Raw genomic sequence first — 16,973 nt, forward strand, 5'->3', positions numbered from 1 at the left:
CCCATGGCGCCCCGCCGCCGGCCATGCTGTCGGGGCACCGGCCCGGCCGGTGTGAGGGAGCGCCGAGCGGCCGCCGCCCTTTATATAGCCCGCGGCGCGGCGCCGCTCCGCCGGCACCGAGCAACCGGTGCGGCTCCGGGCGGGCTGCCCGCCTGCCCGTGGAGGAGGAGCTGCCGCCTCCCAGCGCCCTCCCTCCCGCCCCCCATCCACCGCCCGACGGGGGGGGTCCGGCCCGCCCCGGCCCCTCGCACCGCCCCGGTCCCCCGCCCCGGTTCCCCCGTCTCTGCCTTTGCAGGCGTCGGGAAGGGGATGGGGATGGCGAGCGGCACCCCTCCGCGGCCCCCCTCCGCAGCCCGGTGGGGCTGGGGGGATGCCCGGCTCCCCACGGATGCCTCCGGTCCCTGCCGGAGCGTGGGGAAGGGCAACCCGGAGGGTCCCGGGGCTGCCGGGGCCGGGCGTCCCGCCGGGGCGCAGCGCCCACTTTGCGCTTAAGCCTCGCAGCAATTCAGCGCCTCCCGGGCTGGAGCTTCGGTGCCCTTATCTTTATTTCACTTCTTTGTAACGTGCTTGGGAACGCACAGCCGTGAGCGAACCGCCTCGAAGTGCCCTGCAGGATCCCGGAGTGCTCGGGAAGGGGGCTGCGGGGACAGGGGGTGCACGGGGATCGCGTGTGTCCGTGTCCCCGAGTCCGTGCCGTCGTCTCTTGTTCGCGGCCGCCAGAAAGTTTGGCACGCTAAAGGAGAGGCGAGCCGGATTTTTGCTGGGTCAGTGTACTTCCAAGCTCAGTGAAATGTCTGCTCCAGCCCTCTGGTGAATCTCCCAAAGCCACGACAAAACGTCTAAAAGAGAGGCAAGGGTCTGAGCCTGAAGGCATGTGTGTGCACACCTGCACACACCGCTGCTCGCCCAAGCTCCCTGTAAACTCTCAGCGCTCCTGCCTGGCTGGTTTGCCCTGTGGCAGCAAGGCAGCCTGTCTCTCTGCATCCCCTGTCCGTCCTGGGCACCACGTCTGTCCTCAGCACTGCTCAGGGCTACCTAGCTAGACACCACGTTTGGTGTCTAGGTGACACTGTCTGGGACGCTGAGTTTATGTGCTGGGTGAGAAACCTCATCGCCCTGTTGGAAATCCTTAAGGAAGACAGACCTGAGAAGATGCAGGTCAAGGACAGATGGCAAGAAGAGGCTGGAGAGGATGGGCTGGGATGCAGAGGAGTGAGGAAGGTCCAGGAAGAGAAGCACAAAACTGGGGGAGAGCTGGGGCTGCACGGCAGTGTGGGAAACCCAGAGCCCTCAGGGACGATCCTTCCCCTCCCCATCACAGCGCTGGGCAACGTGCCCTGATCTTGGGATGTGCTCAGCACCCACATGTCCCCTGAGATCAAAAGGCAGGGACACAAGCTTGACATTTTGCAAAATCTGTCCCAGATCTGATCTTTTAAGAGCTGTCTCTCAGGCGGGGAGGGTACTGCCTTGGATTAATCAGTGTGGTAGTTGAGGTTTGCCTATGTTCACCAAATTGTCAGGAAGGTAAAGTACCAACAAACCTTTCTGTTTTCCCAGGAGGGCTTGGGATACGGTTTGGTCTGTTTCCATGTTTTTGTTTTGTGGTGCCTCCTTGTGCTCAATGGAGCCTGGTAATTGGTTGGAGCCTCCAGGCTTTACCACGTTACAAATAATAATATGGAGCTATCTACATTCTTCCGGTCTCTTTGGTGGGCAGAGATTTTATAATCCTAGTTTCTAATACACTTTGCTGTTCCTTCCACTTTTGCTCGGCATTTCTGACTGAATTTAGTTGTGCTTAAGTTGGCAGCTGCCCTCTAGCCTCCATAGCTCAATATGTTTCCCAAAAAGGGCTACATATGTGAGCCTGATTTAAATGTAAAACACCAGTAATAACAAGACCAAAACCTAGCCCCGTCATTCAGTTTTGGAACTGCTTTCCACTTGCAGGAAGGCTCTTCTGATAAAATTACATAGCCTCCAAGGGTAATCTTCTAACCCCGGTCACTGCCTTCAGCCAAGTCATATAATGCAAATACGGTGTGAACAGGTGATGAGTTCTGCCCACCCTTTTAATGTTGCCGTTCACCATTGCTATAAAATGTTTGTGTTCCTCTGAGCACTGCTTTTGCTGTTCTTCTTCATTAATTCTGGGTTATTTTCTATCAGTAATCATCGCTCATTGCTTCCCTCTTTGTCTTGGCAGGAAGATGCTTTTCTTCTCCTTCCTCGTTCGCTTTCTTCTGCAGTGTTGCCTTGTTTTTTACTCAGTTATGGAGTACTACTGCCAGCGGCCAGGAGCGTGCTCATCCAGGCCGTCCCAGGTCTAGCTCTGGTGACTTCAGCTGACTTCCCATGGGGATCAGCTGGCCCCCTAGCAGGCTCAGCAGTCATTCCCTATCCTTTCTCCTGGGGCTTCAGTTTGGGGTTTGGAATAGCTGCAGCTACAACGTAAAGGCAGCTTCCTAACAGTGCTCCATGTCGTGGAACCGGTGCTGTGTAGGTGGGTGGTGAGGACGTGTCCCCACCCAGGCTCTGGAGCTCCTGTTCTTTAGGCAGTGCATGGTGGTTCCCAGAATTTGTGTTGGAGCAGGAGGTGCTCAGCTTTTCAGAAGTTACCCTTACTCTCTGCCCAGCCAGGCTGCCCACAGCCCCATGCCACGGCTGGGCTCCCACACGGCACGGCTTGATGGAAGCAGGAGCCAGCTGGATCGTCAATATAAAGTACTGGAGTCTTGGAGCACCAGTCGGAAACATATTGTGAATCATATGTATTATCACATGAATGATCGTATCTCACTGCCGTGCTGCCACTGCAAAGCTTGCATTTCAAAGCTGAAGCCATGCCCGTTGTTTACCTTCCCCTCTCCTAACTGGATCTGAAAAGATGCTTATGGGAAGAGATTCTATTTCCTGAAGATTTTGGCTTCTGTGCAGAAGCAGGCATAAAATTAATTTCTTTCCGCTGGTGTACAACTGTTAATACTTCTTATATCCAGGTTTTCATGTACTAAAATACCAAAGTACAGAAATTGCAATGAAAACCAGCCATGTTACTGGTTTATTGCATCACAAACCATCCGTGAATAATTACTGATATGGCATAAATATCATCAATGACTTATAAATATATTAGAGAGAGGGAGGGCAGACATGCAGAAAGAAACCCACGTATCAGAAATGGAAAGCTTTCATCCTACAGCCAGATCTGGGCTGACCACAGATAATTTTGTGTCGGTTTGGCTTTTGGATCTTTTAGGTATATTTGAACACAGGATTAAGTGTGCAATATAAACTTCACCTCTGCCCTTGCCCCAGGTGGCAAGTTGTGTGCAGTGCCATCTGTAGCCTCCTGCACTGTGATGAGATTCATCCTCACATTTTAACTAATGAAATTCGGAGTCCTTCTGTTAGCAAAGATAACCTTCACTATGTAAATCAACGCAGTGCTATTTTGTTGAGTTTGCCAACAGACAAATAATGCTAATATATGTTATGTGAAGTTTCTCAATGTTAACTCTGAAATATAGCTGAGGCCATTTAAATGCCAACACTTTTAAGTCACTAGTCAAAATAAAAACACCCAGCTTGAGTTACTGAAATTTAATTATAAGGAACAGCTGGGGCTGGTTTAGATTTTGACTCTAAGGACCCAGAAAAAGAAAAAAGCACATGGGCTCCGTAGGCACACAATATATACACACACTTTCTCATCCCAAGGGAATGAAGCCAGATTGAGTTATCTCCTTATTCTTCATACTGGTCAGGTACAGGTGCTGAAAAATGAACTCAAATACGCTGCAAGGAGTATTCAATTATTCTTTAAGTAGACAAGTGGGGTCAAACAAAAAGAAACTCCAGTTCCCCCTTACACCATCTCTGTATTTCATCTCCAGACACGGCTTCCACCCTGACAAACTTCATTTCATGGAGGAAGTAGTAGAGCTTGGCAGCTGTTCCTCATTCAGTTACGGGTCTTGCTTGTTAATGATGTTCTTGGAGATACTCCACAGGAAACTGCTTCAATCCTGCCCCATCTCCTCTCCTTCCACGCTGCCCATTATTCTCCTGCTTTGCTACAGAGCAGAAGAAAAGACTGGTTGTGTGAAAAGGGCTGTTGCCACCTCGTTATTGTGGTTTCCATCTGAGGTTGCTGGAGACTCTAATTTGCAGGGAGATCAGTGCAAATGCCTGTTTTGCAGCAAGAGGGTCTGGCTGAACAACCATCCCTATGGTTCAGGAAGTCTTTCGTTGTACACCTGAAGGACTTTAAACCCACCAGGATCTGTTTGCGATGAAATTCATGCAGATCTGCTGGGGAATGAGCCATAGGAAATAGTCGTGACACTACAACAAAAAGGCACAGCTGCCTACCAAGGCTGAAAGTGGATGGCATAATATTTAACTCCAGTCTGTCATGTAAGGAAAAAAAAAAGAAAAAGAGCATCTGTTCAGCATGAAGGGAAAGGACCCTTCATTTAGACTCTGTCGGGATTCAAATGAAAAAAGTCTTATGTTGTATGCTCAGACCTGGCAGAAGATAAATCCTCCACTTTCAGGGTTTAAAGCTTTGGCCCCCTTCAGTATGTTCAGATCTTTCTTTCTGCAATAGAGGGTGAAATCTGTAAGGTTTCCTTTCAGGATCCATGGTTGATTTCAGATGGTTCCCAAATACCAAGTTTTCAGAAATGAAATATTGAATTCTGTGTTTAAAAAAAAAAAAATCTGCACACATTTTAAAGCAACAAGCTACTAATGCAGAAGGCTTAAAGAAAACTTGTGCAATGAAATGAATCACAGTGAAGAAGTAAAATTACTGAAAATTAGGAATCAGAACTTTTCTATGTGAAATAAACATGTCAACACTGAATTAAGGGGAACTACAAATATTTATTCCTACTAGAAATCTGGTTCTTCTGCACAGTTAATTAATATTTATCTAGGAAAGAACATAACATGTGCTAAGCCCACTGCCACTACATGTAAGCATGCTCTAGTCTTCTTTGTTCCCGGAGGTAATCAGAAACAAGGGGCTTTCACTGATATGCAGATATGGGCTGCTAATTTAATAAAATTCATTATCCATTAATCTGAGCCCTTTTAGAATGTCAGTGCTGTTTACTAGTTGGTGTTTTCTTCTGCAATACGAGACTCAGTTGCAAAATTTAGTTGACTATTGTGCTTCACCAGAGGCTTAGAGAGAGGGTCTTACAACATGACAAAATTCAGAGAAGGAAGAAATTCTGAAGGCCACAAAAATATTGTAGGCCTGGTTTCATCAGCAGAATTTGGCAGCAGGACTAAAGCAGTAGCAAATGGCTATGGCACTATCTGGATGCCAGAGCTTGACGAGGTCAGGAGGTCCTTTGAGGGAATCAGGGTACGCGCTCTTACTCTCAGAAGCACTTTGCAAGGTAGCACACAGCTGACGGTCTCATTCTAATGACAAGTGAGAGTTTCTGCAAACCTATGAGGTCCAACATAATCTGGTCTTGGTGTGAAGCTGTTATGAAACTTTAGGTCTGGATGCTGTACTGTGTGCAATTCACTCCATCAGAGAATAATCCAGCCAGCAAAGGGCATACTCTGTGCATCTCTGTCTTTGAGGAAGAGAACAAAGACTCTGAGACGCAAAAGCCTCAGAAGAGATAGATAAAATTGTGTCACTCAGGCTTCTCTTGCCCAGAGAAGCTGTGGATGCCCCATCCCTTGAAGTGCTTGAAGCCAGGTCGGATGGGGCTTTGAGCAACCTGGTCTAGTGGGAGGTGTCCCTGCCCATGGCAGGGGGGTTGGAACTGGGTGTTCTTTAAGGTCCCTTCCAACACAAACCGTTCTGTGACTCTATGATTCTGCCAAATTCAAGACAATGGTACTTGCCACTGACTGGAAGCAGACCTGTGTCTCACCTGATCTTGAGAAAAGTAACCAGGTAAAACTGCAGATCCAGACCAGCAGCTTGTATCAGCCTCACCCCAGTGATTTAATGAGGCTGCTGTACTGAATGCCATCTATGTATGTGGCCTGTTATTTTCCAATCTTTTCATTATCCAGATTGTTTAACTAACAGCTGTCATAGATGTCTGTAAAACTGTGTTTCTTTATGTCTAGTAGATTTGTGTGTTTACTGGGGAAGGGAATGCTTAACTGTAAAATATAGATGGGATCTCTGTTTAGAACAGTATGTTTTATTTTTCTTTACAGGAAGAAGTCAATGTTAAAGGATTGAGGTCTCAGGTCAAAACATACCCAGATAAAGGTTTGCACTGGTCTCAAAAATATCTTGCTTCTGAGTGCAGCCTTTAAAATGTTAAAGGATTTTAAAAACTTGAAACCTGGTCTTGGCCTCCTTTGCAAGTTTGTTTCCATGACTATGGAAGCAGAATCAGACAACTTTATTTTTTAGTTTTTATATTTCAGTTGGGAATTTCATGGGTTTATCTTTCCTTCCTTGGGAAAATCTTGTTACTTACCTTACATAGACAAAGCTATAAAATACAGCTCTTTTCTGTCTGGTTATTTGTCATATGTCTGTTTTTTGTCTGTCTGCCTCTTTCTTTCTTTTTAATGAACATTAATTCTATGCAACTAATGGCATTAAAGATTTAGATGTTTCTGTAAGTAGCTGGAATTAGGAAGTTATGCTACTTATGATTCAGGACAAATTAACAGAAATATAAATCATCACACTTTAAGAAAAAAACTCACCTACTACCTAAAAAGAGCTTGGGAAGAAACGTTCTCTCTGTACACATTTTTCCATCATGGTTCACTATTCACTAAAGGCTCACTGAGTATATGGTTCACCTCTTTAAGAGCAAGACAAGGCTTCCAAGACCAGTCTTCTTCTTACCCAGCACAAGAAAAATACGCATCTATCAAAAAAAAAAAAAAAAAAGCAACCTGGATCTCCCTTTGGGCTTCTCTCTCTTGGCTTTTTGATCACCCTTGAACATTCTCTGGACTTGGACACTAAATCGTGGGGGATTTCTACACTCCAAAACCTCAAGCCCTGTGTAAGGTGCTGGTAAAACCTAGGGTGAAGTTATCTCATTGGCCAAGCTGCCCCTCTTTAGGCTGAGCTAAAGAGCTTCAGCAGCTGGTTCCCTACCGTGTTAAATTTCAGCTACTTTTTTTTTCTAGCCTCGGAAACCACATTATACCTGTGTAAACACTACCATTTCCATTGCCTGCTGTTGTGACCATGACCCCACTCTTCTCTTCATCCCTTCTTTGTGCATCCTTTCCCTTATCTCACACCTGCACTAACAAGCAAATTTCTTTTTACTAAAGACTTTCAGAGTCTTTAGTAGTTTATCCCTTTCTCATCACATATTCAGGTCAGTTACTACCTCCCACTAGCTTCTGATGCTGGCCCCTCCCAGAATCTTGATTTCAATCAGATGTCTTCATGCCTTCCCAGGCTTGAGAAGCTTCCCCTAGCAGGCACGGATACCCTCATTATCTTACCTAACAGTTCTGTTTTACTGTGGTGCCTACGGACCACACTCAACATGAACATGAACTATGACTGCTACCTGTTATTCTTACTGGTAGTATTGTGTTTGCTTATGTTCCACCATCTGTGTGCTTATCTCTGACTGCAGTTCGTAAGACCAGGCACTACCTCTGTGCTCTGTGTTTGCAGTGCCTTGAAAATAGATTTAAGTGTCCTGATCCTGGATTTCGAGTGGCCTGCTATAAACTGCTTTTATATCAATAGTTGCTACTTAACAGCATTTTTCCAATGAAGACAAGCTGAGGGAGTTCAGCCTGGAGAAGAGAAGGCTTTGGGGAGACCTTATAGGAGCTTTCAGTACCTAAAGGGGGCCTACAGGAAAGCTGGAGAGGGACTCTTTGTCAGGGAGTATAGAGACAGGGCAAGGGGGAATGGCTTTAAACTAGAAGAGGGTAGATTCAGGTTAGATATCAGTAGAAATTCTTTACTCAGAGGGTGGAGGGGCACCGGCACAAATTGCCCAAAGAAGCTGTGGATGTCACCTCCCTGGAAGTGTTCAAGACTAGGTTGGATGGGGCTTTGGGCAACCAGATTTAGTGGAATATTTCCCTACTGTGGCAGGGGGGTTGGAATTACATGGTCTTTAAGGTCCCTTCCAACCCAAACCATTTTGTGATTCTATGATTCCTTTTCTGCCCTTTTATATCTGTACAGTTCAGAAATCACTTTTTCAGTGATCCAAGGCTGATACAAGGCATACCCTTAGCAATGCATGACTGATCTACATCAGATGGCATGGTCAGTGCATCAGTGAGTTCAAAATAAGATCAACCAGAACCTACAAATTTCTCTTTTTCTTTTTAAGAAAAACTGGAATGATTTGCTATTTAGAAAAGGTAATAAGAAATGTCCCTTATCACTCTTATGCAACTATTCAGAAATAAAAGAAAGTAGAAGAACAGACTATTAACATGCAGTGTGCACCAGTTCAACATTTACCATCGCTTCTATGGCAGCTCTGAATTCTGAGCTGTAGAGATAAAAGGGGGAAAAAATACTGGAAAAAATATTCCCAAAGGCCAGGGTTTGTGAAGCAGAGTGATTGCCCTTCCCATTCTGCAAGATCTGTCCAGAGAGATCAAATTCTCCAAAGTGTCCCCAACTGAGAATTTCTCACTTACCTTTTGATTATAAGAATTGCTGGTTTCATGTTAAGTAATTCTGCCTAACCTCTGCCTAAAGTGTATAAACTTACAATAAAACTTCAGGCACCTGGGCAGGACAGACAGGATCTCTATTCTCAGCAGCCTTCCTGGTCTTTTTCTCTCTCCTTCAGCTGTAGTGCAAATATTGGCATTTATCCTAGGAAAGCTGTTTCATTAGGGGTATGTTCCTTGTCTCGGCGAGGCAGGCTCTCTTACTGGCTTAGTACTGTATGCAATATCAGTTGTTAATTCACTCTTTTCTTCCACCGTGCTGGTTGGTTAATGGCCTTCGGACCAGTGATGGCAAACCTGGTGATGTGGGGTGCTTTTCTACTTGCTTCAATATAAACCTGATGAGATCTCAGCAGTGTTCATTTCCTACATCAGGGACAGTTTGTAGCTTCCTACAAAAAGAGATTTTAGTTTCACATTCTCGAGGAGACCAGTTAGATTTAAGAAATTCCCATTAAAAAAAAAAAAAAAGAGTTTTGATAGTACTGTTCAGTCTTTGCCATCATTTTGATTGCCATTAAGTACACAAAGTTTCCTGAGACATCATCCTCAAAGGAGAAGTGCAATGGCTCAGTCAGATGTTGGCAGCCTAATATTACCTGACTGAAACAGCATAAGGAGAGATATTCCTGGGAACTGATGGTCAGGTGCATTCTGTTAGATTTGTTACATGAAAATTATTAAAGCATGTGTCTCCAGGAAGTTTAGATATCCTTCTTTCCTTCCTTAAGCTTGTTACGGAGATTTTAGGCATACTTTAAAATGATCTGTTGTTTTCTTCATACTTCACTCCTTCTTCTGGACACAATACTACTTTCAGTTACAAAAGTCAGACTGCTGCTTTTGACTTTCATTTATATATCATCAGTTTCCATTGAATCACCTATCGTCAAATTTACCAAAGACACAAAACCAGTGAAATGAAAAAACAAATTACTTGGATATGTAATCATAGTCACGTTTAATGTGACCTTGAAAAGGGAGGACTGGATGAAATGGTCCTAGGGTGCTTTTGGTGAAGTTTCAACATTTTGATATATTTCAAGCTAAAGGGCACAATTTTAATCTCTCTAATTTAAAAATGCTAAGAGCACTTAGTGGGCACAGCCAGATGTGAGGAAAGCACTAGATGAATTTGAGGATATTTATTCAAGTATTTGAGATAATTTAAGTCTTTGCACCTTGACAATAGTAGATTATGCAAGCAGTAGCCTCGCTAAATTATACAATATTCAGATAGAGGTGATTTGCAAATGGATGTATCTTGACAGGAATGTGAAAGGAAAATGAACAGCAAATGATCTGAGAGACCAAAAAAACAATTGTGAAAAAATAAGGACCAAACCCTGCTATCATTTAAGCAATATAACTATGTACATTTGCAGTTAAATCCCACCTACATTACTTACACACTGGGTAGAATTTTTTTAATATTTGAAACTTGTTAAAGAATTTGAGCATCTACCTATTGCAAACAGGAAAAAAATAAGATAATGGCATTATCATAACAGAAACTTTTTAGGCTGGAGTCAAATCAAACTTGGACCAACATAGGATGAGATTGTTAGGAATTGATACAATAACTGAAAAGGAAAAATAACAACAGTAACAAAAACTGATAGTCATGCATAACAAGGCCATTGGAAATTATGCTTGAAAAGATTTGGATAGAGACCAAGGCCTTGATCTAGACATCTAACGTTTATTCATAACCATAATTCATATTCAGAAGAAATAAAATGGTTAGTTACTCTTACGATACCACCCTTCCCTATTTATCCACAGTCAAAAATGAGAAAGTAAGGGGAATGCTGTGGACTTAAGTTCCTTCACTCTGATAATACAAAGGTCACCATAGTTAAATGTTGTCATGACTACATAGCAGAAATTAAAGCATAGGTAAACATTATTCTTCAAGGAGAGAATCCTTCTTTTGATTTTGAAAAAATCAGAGATCAATGCAGATGATATTAATAAAGTAAGCATTATATGTAGTTTGTTGAGTAGTGAACAGAGTGGCAGAGTTCTGGGAAAGGCAACATAGTGCTACTATAGGGAGATGGAATAACAGTATGGTAGACTACACGTGTCTAGAACCAGTTCTAAGAAACAGCATCTGTCTATATACAGAAGCAATGTAAAAGTTGAGGAGATACATCTACCTGTCTGAAGCTTCTTGCAATCCATAGACAAGTAATAGATTTTTAAAAACACAAGGAGTATTAGGGTTTTATTCAATAACTACAGGCCACAAAATTCACCAGCCCTACTCTGACTCAAAAGTTGGTGACTAGAGTGAGAATCAGACCATAGAGGAGGAAGACAGGCAATATATTTTATCAGCCCAGCTGAGAGAGCTGGGAGAAAAGCAGGTAGGTTCTAAGGGACACAAGAGAGAGGTCTTCAGCAGGTCACACACTCAAATGCTGACCAACCAACTCATTCTCCCACATCCCTTTTTAATCTACTCTTCCAGTAAATTGCTTTCCTTGATAAAAATTTCCATCTTTTTTAACATGAACTGCAGTGGCTTCAGTGTTCAGCATTTGATTCTTGCATGCTTTTGTGTGTTAAATTAAAGAATACTTGGTATCAAATGACTTGTGCTAGTATAGCTCTCTGTAGCCTGCAATCAAGCTTCCTTCTTAACCTCTTTCCACACAGATAAAAGAGACTTGCTATCTTCAACTCTCTATATCCCCATTCCTCCTTTTTGTGCTATTTGGCTTTACAGTCTCATTAGTTCTTCCTACACCTTTCTGCAAAGTTTGCCTTACTTCACTTCGTTAGTATGAGAAGACTGAAATACATAGATATAGGTAGATAGCATATATATAATATATATATTATACACATATACTATTATATATATATATGATATATATGATATGGAATATAGTATAAATAAGTACATACATGTGTGTGTATTTGTGATATATATAAATATATGCAAAAGATGATCACAAAGAGGAAGGGAAGACTCTATTATTCATGACTATGGTGATTAGTGTAAGAAGTAATGGGAAATAGCAGTGAGGAGCTTTTGTACAACACATTTGGAAAACTTTCATTTTACCCTGAGAATAGTGGGGTTTTCAAGCTGTCTTATTTCCAGGAGAAACTCAAAACAGAACTAGTGGAAAATCAGGGCTGCACATTTTATTTTAAAATATACATACGTAACAGAGCCCTTCTCTAGTAGATTGTAGACATACTCCACCATTATATAAACTAATCGGTGAAAGCAAAGCAGGGGGAGATTTCAAAGAGGAGCTACCTCTGCCATCCAGTGCTCACACAGGTCAGCTGGATGACTTCCAGAGGATTCTTCTCTTGCCAGCTTTTCTATTTTTCTTTACATTAATGCAGCAGGACTTGTAAACATAGCCATGAGGGATTAATAAATATTAATGACTGAATTTTGGGAAGGTAGCTTTAGCTCTCAAGGCAATGAAGATTTTTTTGGCCGTGATACAGGCTCACCATTTTAAGTATTGTACATGGCTGGGAGTGGGAAGGATCATCACTTGGTTTAAAATCCAGGCAGGATTTGCATCCTGCCTTGTCTTGCCACTGGCCAGCACAATGTGAAAGCAGAGTGAGGGTGACCTGATTTTGGCAGTGGACTGTTTGGCTTTCAGAATAAATTGCTTTGAAATCACAGGAGTTAGAGAAAATAGGGATCAGACTAATGAAATAAGAGATACGAGGGGTTGCCAGGAATGTGGAAGAGCCCAGGGAAGAAAAGGAAATAACACCATTACACTGCTCCCAGCGTGATTGAAGGGGGACTATAATGTGCTAGGAAGCAGAATTGATGGACTAAAGCAAATCTGTTTAGATTATTGATTGAAGCAAAGTTTTATGTTAGCACATATGAAAGCAAACTGTTAAAATGTTGTTATTATTATTGTTATTCCTATTAGATATCTAGTGCAACTCAATAAAGATTGCTTTTGTGCTAGGCAAACCCTGTGGATCCTATGCTCTTCATATTAATTTTCATTTAGCAGGAACATTCAGCGGCTTCTTTTCTAACTTTTGTTTTATGCTAATAGAGTATTTGTACGGCAGGACAGCTCTTACTAATGTAAGGATTTAATGAGAGGTTCAGTTGCAGAGGCAGTTTTCTGAAAAGCAGAAAGGTATTTATTTGTTCCTCATAAAGCTAAGAAGAATACTAAGTGAAGAGGTTTCTCAATGGAGATTAATACTGGGTTTAAAGGACACCCAACCACTTCAGTGGAAGTGGTTTTATAACAATCAGAGCGATGAAGTAGAGAATAGGGACTTACTTCATTTGCTGCAGACAAGTCAGATATGTGAGTCTTTGGTAAGCCTGGAAATCAGCCCGTCATTACACGTCTGAGTTTAGCTTCTTGCTGATAACACTTCTGATAGGTGACGTGACTGGATGGTGCAAAATGCAGTTTTGTGGAGTGGGAACCTCAGCCAAATCCCATCCCTGTTCACCCTGTCTAGTTCCTCATTACAGAGAATAAAAGATTTACAATCTCCCTCTGATAAGAGGAATGTTGGGGTCAACATTCAGCCACCAGTACAGGTGGAGAGCCTGGCCTGTGCTGACAAGTGCTGTTAAACACATTGCAGCCTGTGCTAGGGCAGCCTGTGCCAGGGCAGGAGATACACATGTGCTACATGTGGATCTGTGCTGCAGCCAAAACCAGGGAGACTGCTTAGCCGACTTGTCTCTGCAACCAAATATTTGCAGCATGCATTACATTTTTCCTATATAAATGTCTCTTTTGCCAGAACGGTATAAAGGATCCTAATGTAAATGAGATTCAAACCCATATTGCACTCTACAGTAACGCTAATTTGTTATAAAAGGAATCACTGCTGTTCAACACTGTGTTAATGAAATGCTGAGACATACCCATCTTGAAAGCACTGTGGGGAAAGAAAGCTGAAGCAATTGATTAGGTAACAGGGAAAATTGATAAGATTTTTATATATATATATATATATATATATAAAAACCAATGTTAAATATGGGCAGTAGGCATTGCTTACAGCTCTACAAAATTCAGATTTACTTCTCCCTAAGGAAAAGAATATACTCTTTATTTGTAATAGCCTAAGCTGACACCAAAACTGTCATTTAATGAATTATAATTAATTTTCCTAGATCTAAACTGGAAAGGAAAACACAACTTCAGAACCTCACTGGTGTGGGCCATAGAAACCTGATATTTAGCCCTGCAAACCCTCAAGATTTTTTGTTTGCCTGTTGTCATTCTGTTCTCCATTGTTTTTGTGATGTAAGTTGCAAAATCCAGCGTTATTTTTACTTGATATAATAGTTTTCTGTGGCAGTGGCATTCATGGATTTTACCTGGCCAGAACTCCTCCTGTAAGACCAGACAAGGGTAGGAAGCCATACTGCACAGCACTTGGGATTTATATAGCTGATAATAACACAGTTACTTGCAAAACAGAGAGTGGAAATGAAAGCATTGCTTACTGTGTTTTGTTTTGCTTTTCTTGACAAGAAATTCAGTAATAAAGCCAGCTACCAATAAGGTGGTAGCAGATTTGAGGATCCAGGTATTTCTATTCATTTGAAACAGTCTGAAAATACTTCCTATCACTGAAATAATCGTAGAAATCAGAATTCCTCTTACAAGGAGAATTGCAGGCATTACAGGTTAATGTTTTTTCTTAATGAAACTACTAATTTGTTTCTTTAGAAACTTTAAGAAGGAACTGGCACATGTCTCAGGCTCCTAGTGTTTTGTCAATATGTGCTGCTTTGGATCCTTCTCTCTCAGAACAGAAAACTGAGCAGATTTCTTTCCACGTGATTAGGCACTTCTGCAAATCTGCACCCTCGTCTCCTTCATCTCCTCCATTTAACCATGTGCTGTTTTGCTGAAAACACCTCCCTCCCCCAGTCATTGCACCGACGGTCTCCTCCGTTCTGTACTCTTCTTGTTTCACCCTTCAGCTGTTTCTTTCTTTCTTTCCATTTTTTTTTTTTTTCCTCACTTGCTTCTTTGTAGTCACTGGGCTGCTTTTATGAAAGTGTTCTTTGGTACGTGCCCACCATATTCTTGAACTTTGCATCCTCTCCTACCACCACATCATTTCTCTCCCTGCTCTTCTATCCACATGCTCAGAAATCAATCACCACTGATTACCCACTACATCTAGAGGGGGGCAGAGCTGCAGTTTTTAAAGGAAAATTGTGGAGGAATTCAAACTTCAAAGGGGGTCTCATTCTGTTGGATCAATTTGGGGTGGGAACGTCGGAGTAACTTACTGTTCTGTGAAATGAATGCTCCCACCAGTCGATAGCTGACTAGCTCAGACATTGCAGAACACATTTCATTTCAAACCAGTGAAATGCCTGCTTTGTCCTCTCTGGAAAAACTAAATGATATCAACAAAAGCAAGGGAGGGCTATTGTTACTTCAATTATTGTTATTGCTGGCAAATAAAGCACTGGAGAAATCTAAAGGCTTGTGTTCACAATCTGGCATATTCAAATAATGCAGATGCTATCCCGGAACATTATTTAAATGCCTAATCAGCTGGTAGCCACAAAATAATAAGATGTTAGGCCAAGGAATCTTTGGGGTCACATTGATTTATTCAACAGTTGATGCATTTCATATGATCACAGCAAGCAAACAGAATTGATTTAGAGCTGCTATTTATGGAGATCAGCTCACCAGGAGCTGTAACCATTCAGGCTCCTGGAAGAGTCTCACACCGCACTACTAGCAGGCAGTACAGACCAACAAACTTCTGGGAGTATTTACCCTGCTCATGGCATGAACAGTGATCTTGTTTCTTTGCTCAAAGTCAACGTATCATAGAAGAGTTTCTTCTTGTAGGGAGTCCAGCTTGATTCAGGAGAAATCAATATGCAGGGGGGTGAGAGAACTGAGGAAAGCAAAGTTAGAGAAGAGTGAAAATTAAAGTCTGGAGGAGGTGAAAGCTGAGCACTGGAGCATGGTGGTTTTGGCACATACTTAATGCTTAGGAATTCACACATCATTAACAGGAGATATATTTGAAAAGCAAATAAAACTTTCAGTGCTTGGATCTCTCAGATTATTTTGGAGGTTTATCAAAAGTTTTCAAAATTGGCTTATCATTAAAACATGCAAATCTGAAAAAAAGTATTCTACAAACAACAGGAAAGGTGTGCCTGGTAAAGCATGTTATGTTTGTTGCCTCTGAAACCTAGCCAGAGGGAGATATTATAATGGGATATGCTGCTTGTCTGCCTTGGGAAAAGGATTATGTAGGTTGTTCGTGTAAGTTGTGTTCTACACCACAAAATGTGATAACATTCAGTAGAGGCATTTCGAAAATGTATGCTTTGAATTGCAGTTTGCAAAAACAACAGTTGGTGGCACTTTGAAACAATTTTTATTTCTAAATGCGCACTTGCTGATTGTAGGTGTGTAGAGGATGACATTAAAATATTAAATTACTGGTCTACAGTGATTCAAATTACAGTAACGATACAGAAGTTATCAACTGTCTTCTGCATGGTTCACAGATAGCTTGCTTACACAGAATTTGAAGATATGCATTTATAAAAACAAGGGAAGGTGATCACGTCATAAATTCTTCTTAAAAAAATATCAGCAAAAAATTACTGGAAAAGACAATAACAACAGAGGGGGGAAATCACTGCTAACTCTAGCTTACTCCAGCCCTTAGAGGTACTGAGGCCTGACGTAGCACAGCACATTTCTGTGCGCAGCTTGTCTTCACCCAGTTTACATTTTGAAGGTTGTTTGTTTATTTATTTATTTATTTATTTATTTATTTATTTATTTATTTATTGTCACAGCATTGATGTGCATTGTATAAAACATGCACATAGATTTCTTTTTTAACCACCACCCACTGGATAAACAGATATTTTCCAGGATTTTAACCCTCAAGAAATTTGAGGGAAAGGAGCAAGGAGAGACAGCAGTGGCCATTGAGTAAGAATCAAGCCTTTGTCCATGGTATTTCTACCAGTAAAGTGCAATTACACTGCCTGCACAGAAACTGCAGCACATCTGATGGGGTGGGAAACCTGGGCTTTACTGGAGAAATCAGATGGTTTGAAATATATTCTCTCTATGTTATAACATACCTTGTCTGAATACACGAGATCTGACAAGCAAAACCTCTTTTGCTAGAGATTACATATGATCATTCCTCCCACAGGCTGGTGGTTTTGGGGCCACTTTGGTTCCAGGAGAGGCACATCACCACTTCATCACAGAGACAGCCCTGAATACCAGGACAGCCTGCTGCGTTGCCTG

At 42.2% G+C, this 16,973-nt stretch overlaps 2 long non-coding RNA genes across 2 annotated transcripts in view; one reads left to right on the top strand and one right to left on the bottom strand.

The window, feature by feature from the left end:
* Positions 1-239: 239 nt before the first annotated feature.
* LOC310896124 overlaps positions 240-16,973 on the top strand; it is a 59,342-nt gene continuing 42,608 nt past the window's right edge. Inside the window, exon 1 of the long non-coding RNA XR_014581191.1 lies at positions 240-5,932. This is a non-coding gene — a long non-coding RNA (uncharacterized lncRNA). The remainder of the gene's footprint in view (positions 5,933-16,973) is intronic.
* On the bottom strand, positions 8,641-16,890 carry LOC310896128. Its single transcript, XR_014581206.1, has 2 exons — positions 16,802-16,890; positions 8,641-15,585 (listed from the first exon to the last, which is right to left on the bottom strand). It is a non-coding gene; the product is annotated as an uncharacterized lncRNA (long non-coding RNA).

This window comes from Anser anser, assembly GCF_964211835.1.
Source record: "Anser anser genome assembly, chromosome: 3".
NCBI lineage: Eukaryota > Metazoa > Chordata > Aves > Anseriformes > Anatidae > Anser > Anser anser.